This window comes from Hypanus sabinus (assembly GCF_030144855.1).
Source record: "Hypanus sabinus isolate sHypSab1 chromosome X2 unlocalized genomic scaffold, sHypSab1.hap1 SUPER_X2_unloc_1, whole genome shotgun sequence".
Taxonomy (NCBI): Eukaryota; Metazoa; Chordata; class Chondrichthyes; order Myliobatiformes; family Dasyatidae; genus Hypanus; species Hypanus sabinus.
In genome coordinates, this window is record NW_026778979.1 from 1,499,775 (window position 1) to 1,510,017 (window position 10,243).

A 10,243-nucleotide genomic window follows, 5' to 3' on the forward strand; every position below is an offset into this window, starting at 1 on the left:
CAACTCCGGAGCTCATGAACATGGCAGCAACATTGGAAAAGTTAGCAACTGAAATTACTTATACTCTCGAACAAACCCAACAAACAATTTCTAAATTGTTGGCGAAATCGGTGACAGTTCGTAAAGTGGCATTGCAAATCCGAATGGCTTGGACTTTGTTTTCATGCGGAAAGGGGCCACGTGTGTCCTGATTGGCCGAGAACGTTGCACGTACGCACATGATGAATCAGGAGAATATATTTCACGTAACAAATCACATCCGTGAGGGCACCGAGAAGCTGATGGAAGACCATTTCCATCGTTACAACTCCCAGGAAGCTGTCGGCCGTCTGGGATGGTGGACTGCTGCCCTGCATTATGGAAAGGCTACTGCTATTATAATATTGTCAGCCACCATCTTGTAATTTTGTGTAGGACTAAGGAGAAGGTATTGAAAATGGGAACCCTTTGATGCGGACTAAAGGTGGGAATGCGGAAATATATTCCAACCTTTGTCATGTAATAGAATGGAACCTGTAAGATCCCACAGTTCTTTGCTATATGCTGAGTGTGTACTTGACAGGCACCATGTAATTGACCACTGTTCACTGTGTTACTGAGAGGAGGTCGATATGCACTGGAGCAGCCACCGGCAGAACAGATGACAGCCAAAGCACAGACTGACAATTTGTATTGACCAGCAAGCTTCGTAAGCTGCAAAGCAGAAGCGACCTCTCGCCATGGAGAGTGGAGATGCTTCTCATTACTGCTTGCAGTAAGCATGACTCTGAACAGATCCACTCTGTGTGTTTGGTTCTTTGTTGACAGACCTGGAGAAATGCACACGACATACAGATGACAATGAACAACAGAGCCAGATCCGGGTCTCAGTTGCTTTGGGGTTGCACACTGATTTGAGAGTTGAATGAGGGTCTGTCGGTCAGCAGAGATTTATGGGTGAACACGGATTTGCTGATAAATGCAGAGTTGGAGGTGTTGGCGGATTCGGGGGTGAACACTGACTTTGGAGACGTGTCGAACACAAGGTTGTTTTTTTTTTAAAGATAAACGCGATATGAACTTTGATCTCTGTACTTGCTGTTTTTTTTTAAAATGTAAGCAGTCCTTTTGTGAACTATTTGAAATGATTCTTGCGCCGGGATAATCTCATGTGCATGTGGGAGAATCAGCGGGTTCGGGTGCGCAGCGGATTCGGGGGTGCAGTCGGATTTTATAATATGTGCCGATTTAGGAGTGCTTTGGAGAATATGGTGCATGAACAGGGATTTGGGAATGTGGACAGGAATGGGTGTTTTCCAGGTAATATTGGGATGCATGCGGATTGAGGGCACACATTAACTTAGATGCACACGGATTTGGGGCGCACACGTATTTGTGTGTCAGTGTGAATTTGAGTGTGTGCAGAGATTTGGGAATGTCGGCGGATTTCAGGGTGCATACGGATTTGAGGGGGTTCGATAATTTTGGAGCACACATTGGGGGTGTATATGCATTTCAGTGTTCTGAAGATTTGGAGGTGTGACGACTATCAGACTTGTTTTCTTCAGAGATAATTTCACAATAAATGCATTTTGAACGTTGAAGTTTGTTCTTACTATTTTCTAAGGCGGAGGCAGCCGTTTTGTGAACTCTTTGAAATGATTTCGCTCTGAGATGATCCAATGTGCAAGTGTGTCTGCTGATTTGGAGCTCTGACGAATCTCAATATTGTTTCAATTGTACAGAGAGTAATCATGAATGCTATTTGAATTTTGACCTCTGCTCTTGATTTTTACGGTTCAGGCAGCCATTTTGAAATGTGAGTTCGAGAGCATGTGCAGTTGCCGGGGACAGATGGGAAGGGACTGAACCGAGAGGATAAATTGAACTCGAGGTCTATGGCTACGTGTATGGTCAGGCAGGGTCAGGCAGAGACAATGGGTCGATCCACACAGAGACACAGAATCACGCGACACAGAACTGCACTTTCTTATCCGCCTCTTCAGCGCTCCGCCGTGTTCTATAACACATACATGGTGATATGTTTGAAACATACTCAACCCCCTACTGGACTTTATGGCCAGGTATTAGGGTTACGGGTGTGTCCCGGACGAACACCGAAATGTTCTGACTGTCACTAACTCTCTGAAGATGCGGAAGGTTTTATGGATATGAAAATTTTTATTCACTATCACAAGCAGATCTTCTCTTGGCGACCCCCTTGTTAGAGTCCACCAAACACAAACAATCCAAGAGATTATACTCTCGAGGAGAATGGTAACAGTAGGTGATTCAATACAATTTTACAAGCTACAATGACACAATTTACTTCAATATTCTGTGTCTCTCAATTGGCTCCATTGAAGTACATATTTACAGTAGCAGCACATTGAATTGATAAGATACCACTGAAGGTTGAGTCACCTTTGTTGGGGCAAACTAATTCACACGAACAGTTCAAACATTGCACTAGTTAGTTATTTAATCGCAATCTGTCACCACGGGGATTGCATCTGCCTGACGTAATTGTTTTGTAAATAATTTTAAAACAGTTATTTTTAAATCTGTTGAAATGTGTCCCTGTGGAGCCGCTAAATGGTATTAAAACCGCAGGCATGTGCTGCCTCCAGATTTCATTCCGAGAGATCGCCTGTAGCACAGTGGGGACAGGTCACTGGACAGAGAAAATGCCTGCAATTTTGGATAGGTACATTAATGTGGAGAGAATATTGTACGTGTTCATCGCCGTCATTGGAGTTTCTGGTGAGTGAGCAGAGCAATTCACGTTTGGTATTTCTGTGTGTTAACCATGTGAATCTGTTCATGGTATTTTGACGAGCTTCTAACTTGACGATCATTGTACAAATATCCGTCAGAGATATTGATCCTGTCAGTTCAACACTCTTCTTTTTCATATTTAATGACAAGCTAATCTCCTGTCTCTCATCAAACTCACGGGATAGACTCGAACGTTGTTCTTGCCTTCAATGACACCTTGTCCGGAGTTGTCCCAGTGTGGGGACAGGCAGCTCTCCCGCAAGCTGTGACTGGGAGGGGTTTACATTGAAAAGGTCACTGTTTCTGAGTTATTGATCAGAGAGAAACCCTGGTGCTGTGTTTCAGGTTTCCCTATGGAGTCTGTCACAGTCGGGTCTCACTGCCTGTCGGTCAATAACTGGGTCTGTAACCGCAAAGTACACATTGGAAACGAGCAGTCAACGTTTCGGGCCGAGACGGGTTTCTACGGATGCTGTCCGACCTGCTGAGCTCCTCCAGCTTGCTGTACGCGTTAATAATTGGGTCTGATCATCTGAACCAGTGTCCGCGGATCTGCTGAAGTGTTATCGAATTGAGCTGCGCTGTGGAATTAATCCATCAACGGAGCCGCTCAGCCTCAGGTTACTGAGTTGTTCTTGCTTTCCCTCTGAGACGCGTCGTGAATTGCACCGCTTCGTCCTGTAGAAAAGTCTCGGCCCAAAACCGGTTTGTTCAATTCCATGGATGCTGCCTGAGCTGCTGAGTTCCTCCAGTACTTTTTGTGTGTTGCTTCCATCCGTATCATTTCCCGGCCCCATCAGATGCTGAGATTCCAGGGGCCTGATCAGTCACGGTTAAATTAGTGAAACCGGACACGTTAGTGACTGGAATCGGGATCAGCACCGATCGTTGTTGTTCACCTAGATCGCTTTTATCGCCAACGATTGTCCAAACATAGTCTGATCTCCACACTGACGAAGGCAGGTCAGAGACAGTGCGAACAGTGTCTCAATTTAGATCAGCAGCCGTTCACAGTCTCGAACACTCCTGATCTTTAGCTGAAACCCGATCCCTTGAGGAATTGTTTCTGTAATGCCCTCTGTCTGTTATCTCTCTCTCACTCACTCTCTCTCCTCCGTCCCCCTCCCCCACCGCATCCCCCTCCCACTCCCCTTTCCTCTTCCCGTCTCCCTCCCCCTCTCCCTCCACTTCCCCCCCCCCCCACCCCACACGCAGTGAATTTAGTGGCGGTCGTGATCCTGTCTCGGGGAAAATGCAGCCTCTCTACCTGCACCACTCGCTACCTGGTGGCCATGGCAGCGGCGGATCTACTGACCATTGTCACCGAGGTGATTTTGATTCAAATTGCAACGTATTACTTCCCGTGGAGTTTTCTGAGCATCACCCCTGTATGCAGTGTTATGCAAGTACTGAGAACCACAACCATAGACTGTTCTATCTGGTTCACCGTCACTTTCACCTTTGATCGGTTTGTGGCCATTTGCTGTCAGAAGCTGAAAACAAAATATTGTACCGGGAAAACTGCGACTGTGGTTCTGACAACAACCGGCGTACTGTCCTGTCTGAGAAACGTTCCCCGATACTTCATGTGGCAACCCCGGATGATCATCGACAATGTACCGTGGTTCTGTATTACGAAGGACAATTATTTCACTGACCCCTGGTGGGTAGGGTATGACTGGCTGGATACGGTTTTAACTCCGTTCCTCCCTTTCGCTGGGATCCTGCTGCTCAACGCTCTGACAGTCCGGCACATTTTAGTGGCCAGTCGGGTCCGTAAGGGGCTGAAGGGTCAGAGCAAGAGGGAGAACCGCAGTGACCCGGAGATGGAGAGCAGGAGGAGGTCTGTGGTTTTACTCTTCACCCTCTCCGGCAGCTTCATCCTCCTGTGGATGACACTGGTTGTAAATTTCATATATTATCAGGTCTCAGGCGAAGGATTCAGTTTCAATGATTCCGAATGGATCTTTATCCACGTCGCAGTTTTGCTGAGTAATTTCAGCTGCTGCACAAACACATTTATTTACGCGGTGACTCAGTCAAAATTCAGGGAACAGATAATGAGGGCGGTGAAATATTCTCTCCCCTCGGTGTCTCATTTTGTTAATTAAACTGTGTCCTGAGCACAAGTCGGAGGCGGCCACAATTTCTCCAGTCCGGAGGCCAACTCCTCACATTCACCGCCTGATCTATCAGTTGTTATTCCGGGGCCGACTGTCCCATCGACCGGCAGGTCTGGGACATTAGGGTAGTCTGTTTCTGGAGAGGGGCAAACCACTGCCCTGGACTCGCCAGATGTCAGTCAACGAACGACTCTGAAATGCCAACCACCCATTGGTCTGTGAATATGTCCATCTATCCATATTCCCGCCCACCAACCTCACAGACGGAATTTCCCACAAGACAGCGGGAATTCTAGTCTAATTCCGGTTGTCTTATCCAAAGACAAACGCAGCACTTTCCACCTTCCCCTTGAATGATTGGCTAACGTGATTATAAATACGGGGGGCTTTCAATACATGGTGGTTGTCACTCTAATTTACTGCACATTCCCGCCACTAACGGGACTGTAATGTGGTGTAGAGAATTGGGAAATAAAACCCTCTCTGGTTCTTTTTTTCTAATGAGAACTAAATTACACCCAAAAATCCTATACATTGCACCAAGTGAAACCCGATACAGAGAGTTTAATTAAACTCATTCCCACAACTGAAATGAAAGATATTCGCCCCCAGCGATTGTAATGAAATCTGCATTTGATTTCTATATACCTGATTACCTTCACCCTGAAATATTCTGTAAATTTGTCTCCCCTTGTGCCCAGTGTCCCACTAGATATACCATAAGCCCCTAATTCATAACCCTGCAAACTCTGAAACAGGTTCTGATTTGCAAAGTGGAAGGTCTTTACCTGGAGTTGAATCTTTAACAGCTTCTGTAATTAAACAGTCAACCCGCTCATTCACACCCAATTCTGAATGGACGCCCAATCCAAGTGAACCACAATGTTCGACAACACAACCCGATCTGCGCACATCCGCAAGTCGGTGTGTACCCCGTCTGCGTACTCTGCATCCCATTTTGGCCGACGCATTCTCAAAAGCATGTTCACCCCAAATCTGGGCGCCTGTCCAAATCCGCAAGCAACCCACAAATCAGTGTGTACACCCAGATCTACAGACATCCCCACCCCTCGTGCTCCCCCAAATTTGCATGCAACACCAAATCCGTCCGTCCCAAACAGTCTGACACCTCTACGTGCGCATTAGATTATTCCTGAGCAAGATATTCAGTGCATTGATAACGGAAGTAACTATAAATGAAACGACCTTGAGATACGTCACAAATCCAAATCCGCAGACACCACAACTCTGAGAGACCCCGAAATCCGAAAAAATCCCTATGTTGACCTATCCATCCTAATTTAACGAGTAACACCAAGTCAGCGGGCATCCCCCGATCTGCCAAGGCTGCCGTAAATCTACACCATCCACAAATCAGTGCGCACCCCCTCATCCTAATTCCGTGAGCACCCCCATATCTGCGCCCATCCCTGAACAGGAGCGCACTCCATAATCCATCTGCACACCAACCCGCTGAAAACTCCACGTGCACATTAGCTAATCCCAAAGAATCATTTTCAAACAGCACACAAAACGGCTGACTCGACATTAAACACTCTCACGCAACCCGGAATTCTTGTGTAAGTCTAAATCGGCTGGCATACGCTGATTCGAGGGCAATCCCATATTGGACAACACACATCCCCGAATAAGAACGCACCGCAAAATCTGTGTGCGCCAATTGAAAGGGCGAAGTACAGCGGTTATAAAAGTATCGGAAATTAAAACACAGGAATAATCTAATGCGTGATTAATAATCTAATCTAGAGGTGTCAGACTGCTTGGGACTGACGGATTTGGTGTTGCATGCAAATTTGGGGGAGCACGAGGGGTGGGGATGTCTGTAGATCTGGGTGTATACACTGATTTGTGGGTTGCTTGCGGATTTGGACAGGCGCCCAGATTTGGGGTGAACATGCTTTTGAGAATGCGTCGGCCAAAATGGGATGCAGAGTACGCAGACGGGGTACACACCGACTTGCGGATGTGCGCAGATCGGGTTGAGATCACAACGCCAAATCCACAGTTGCCAAAAAAATTGTGAGATCACCGAAATCCCCAAAAAGCCCTAAATTAATGAGCATCCCCAAAACACAACTAAATCTGTGCCAGCCCCAGATCAGTGCGCACCCCAAGCACCTGACACACCCACATGCATAATAGCTTAACGCAGAGCAAGAGTCATTTCAAACAGTTTATAAAATGGCCGCATTGAGAAAAAAGCCAGGCACCTCGTTATTCGTTTGCAACTCTAGATCGGCCGACACACCCAAATCTGGATGCAATCTTAAATCCGTGTGCACTCCGACCTCTGACATCACAACCCAAATCCAAATCCCCCACCCAAGGCCGTGTTACCCATAAAGCGCTGTATCTGGTCCCCAGATAAGTGCGCCCCCACATGTTCGGCAATACACCCATCTCTAAACGCATGCGCACCACCAAGGACCACGATCGCAAGCATATTCGTCGTTCCAAATCACTCCGCACAACAGACCTGCTGTTAACCCTATATGTGCATGAGATTATCTCAGAACAAAAATCGAGTCACACATTGAAAATCTGCCTTGAGGTTGAAAATCAGTACCCAGTCCAAAATTCGTGTTGAAATCTTGATGTGCTGACATAGACATTTGAGAGCAGACATCACCAAATCGGCGTGTGTCCACATGTTCGACAACGCAAACTGCGAACATTTGGCTGCGCACCCCCAAATATGTGCACACCCCAAAAATCAGTGTGCACCCCAAATCCCCTAACAATCCGACACGCACATGAGGATGATTTCGAGCAGTTCTCAAAATAGCTTCCAGCACCTTCAAAAAGCTATTATACGTTTATTATCAAAGCACTTATAAATGAAATCATTATAATGAATACATTGTAAATAAAATGAATATATTTGTTACTCAACCACACACATACTTGCCATGCACGTCATGAATTGGGGCTCTGCCAGCGAGGGCTATCGAGACGTTTCCTGAGACGGAAAGCGGTTTCATTGTCAGCGCTTCACGCACAAATTGGATTTTCTGACATTGAAATTGTCTGTGTTCAGTGAGGTTGGACCCAGTCCATTGACTTATATCCTGACCTCGGCAAAGTTGGATGCCAAAGTTCATGGTTTGTTCGTCACGTTGTCTGCCTATGATTTCAGCCTGATGTACCGGTCGGACGGCCGGAACATTGATGCAGTTGCTTTGTCCCACGTGAGCATGAAGGTCTGGAAATGGACTGAGAGTGGAAGAGCGTTCCCGAGTCTGGATCTAAAACAATGTGCCTGTTTTCCATCACGGGACAGGTTTGAGCGGTGGGTCATTTGGGAACTTCTGGTTGCGCCATTCCACAAGCCTGACCACTCTGGATGCAAAGCAGTTCTCTGAGCTGCTTCCAGAGGGAGTGACCTCCGCTCAGCGAGATGACCCTAGTGTAATCACCGTTTGGTCGGCTGCTGCGGAAGCGGATATGGCCCAAGCTGAAATGATGAAACACCCTGCCGTATCTCTACTGCGGAGAGACTGGCCGAAACGGCAGTTGAGGAACCAGATTCTGTGCCGGGTCACGTCTGCTCCAGACAGGTCTCCGCGTTCCCAGTTGATTCTGTCTGAGAAGTATCGGGGATTGTGTTGAAGTCATTTGATGATAATTCAGGTTATTTGGGGGTTGAAAAGATCTATGGATTGGATCGTTTCTACTGACCCCGAATGAAAACTGTGGTCGAAGAGAACTGTAACCCGCGCATTCGATGTGTTCGGAGGAAGACGCTGCCCACAAGGCCCATTCCGTTATCTCATTTGCAGAGAGTGGGGCCACTTGTTCTGGTGTGTAAGGATTTCCTATTAGTAGAGCCTGTATTAGTAGAGCGACTCTCTTGGCTCTTGCTGAACACTACACCGGATGTGCTCAAACCTTCCATATAAGGATCAGAGGGCATCGACCGTGGCCAAAGAGGACGGATACATCGCGATCAGAGACCCGATCTCGGGAGCAGGCTCATACGCAGCATGCTTGGACTCGAGAATTGGAAGACTACTCCTTATCACCCTCGGAGTGACCCCCTCCCCGAGTGGAAGGGCCAACTGGACGCTGGTTGACAGGCTCGGAAATCCAGTGATCAGGACGAAGAGAACATGGAACCAGCATATTGATTGGGCATCTGGTCCTCGGCTACAATTGTACACAGATTGAAGCTACCGGATCCTGGCTTTATTATACGTTGTTTGGGCGTGAAGCATGGTTGCATGTTGCCCTCTATTTTGGGACTGGAGGGGAAGATTTACCACAGAAGACTTATCTGAGGTTTGTGGCTCTTGGGAAGAGGGAATTACAAAAGGCGTATAAACCAGCAGGGGCCTCTGCTACTGAGCGGAATCAAAGAAAAAAAATGGAGATATGATCAAAGGGTTAGGCGTGATATACTCCCAAATGATGGCCAGGATTACACTTCTTAAGACACAAAGGATTTGGAGCTACCAGAGAAGTTAACTGACCACTGGGCTTCTGCAACTTACATGTTGGAGAGTCTGATGCCTAACGCAGAAGTTTTACAAGTGAAACCAAAGGATGTGAATGAAGCTGCTAAGAGCCTGACATGAAGCCTATATCTAGTAGGAGTACTCTGCAGCGCCGTGCGCGAACAGATTGACAAGCAGCGGATAGGTCAGGAAAGTACCTACCACTGAATGAGGTGCGGAGCAGAGGTTGAGGAAACGGGATGTAGTATATGTCAGACTTCGCAAACTGCCCAATAGTTGACGGAGTTTCCCAAAACATCCCAGGCTGATGGGTGCTAGCAGTGGGCAGGCATGGATGTGGCTCGATTACGGCGGAGACTGGGCTCTAAAATAACTGGGCATGAATCCGATCTCAGCCAAGTGACAGGGGGACCTGAATTATCGGAAGGCACGAGTAGTGGACAGGGAGAGGCCACTCCATGTTTACAGGAAAGATTCCACCGAATATCTGATTCAGAGGAAATAGATGAGAGGGTAAGGTGGTATCAAAGATTCAGGAAACCCGCAGGGAGGCTGGTCAATGTCGCACAGGGGAAACAGAGAGTTGTGCCTATTCCCCTGGTGAAATAAGACACTGCCATTTACAAATGGATTGGAGGTTCTGACATCGTGAAATTCCTTTGAGCACTGTGTTATTAATGAGGGGATGATAGATCATTTCAAAGTCATGAGGACACGACAATTTCTGGTGTGGGAAAGTATAACGTTCTGGCAAAAGTTTCACTGCTAACAGTGTTTGGGGTATTGTTAGAGACAGCGGGAGCTAACGTTTATTTGCCTGATACCGGTGTGCGTCTCTGTCTCTGGCCGGCGGGAAATGAAGAGAGTAGACGCTGCAGAGAATCGGAG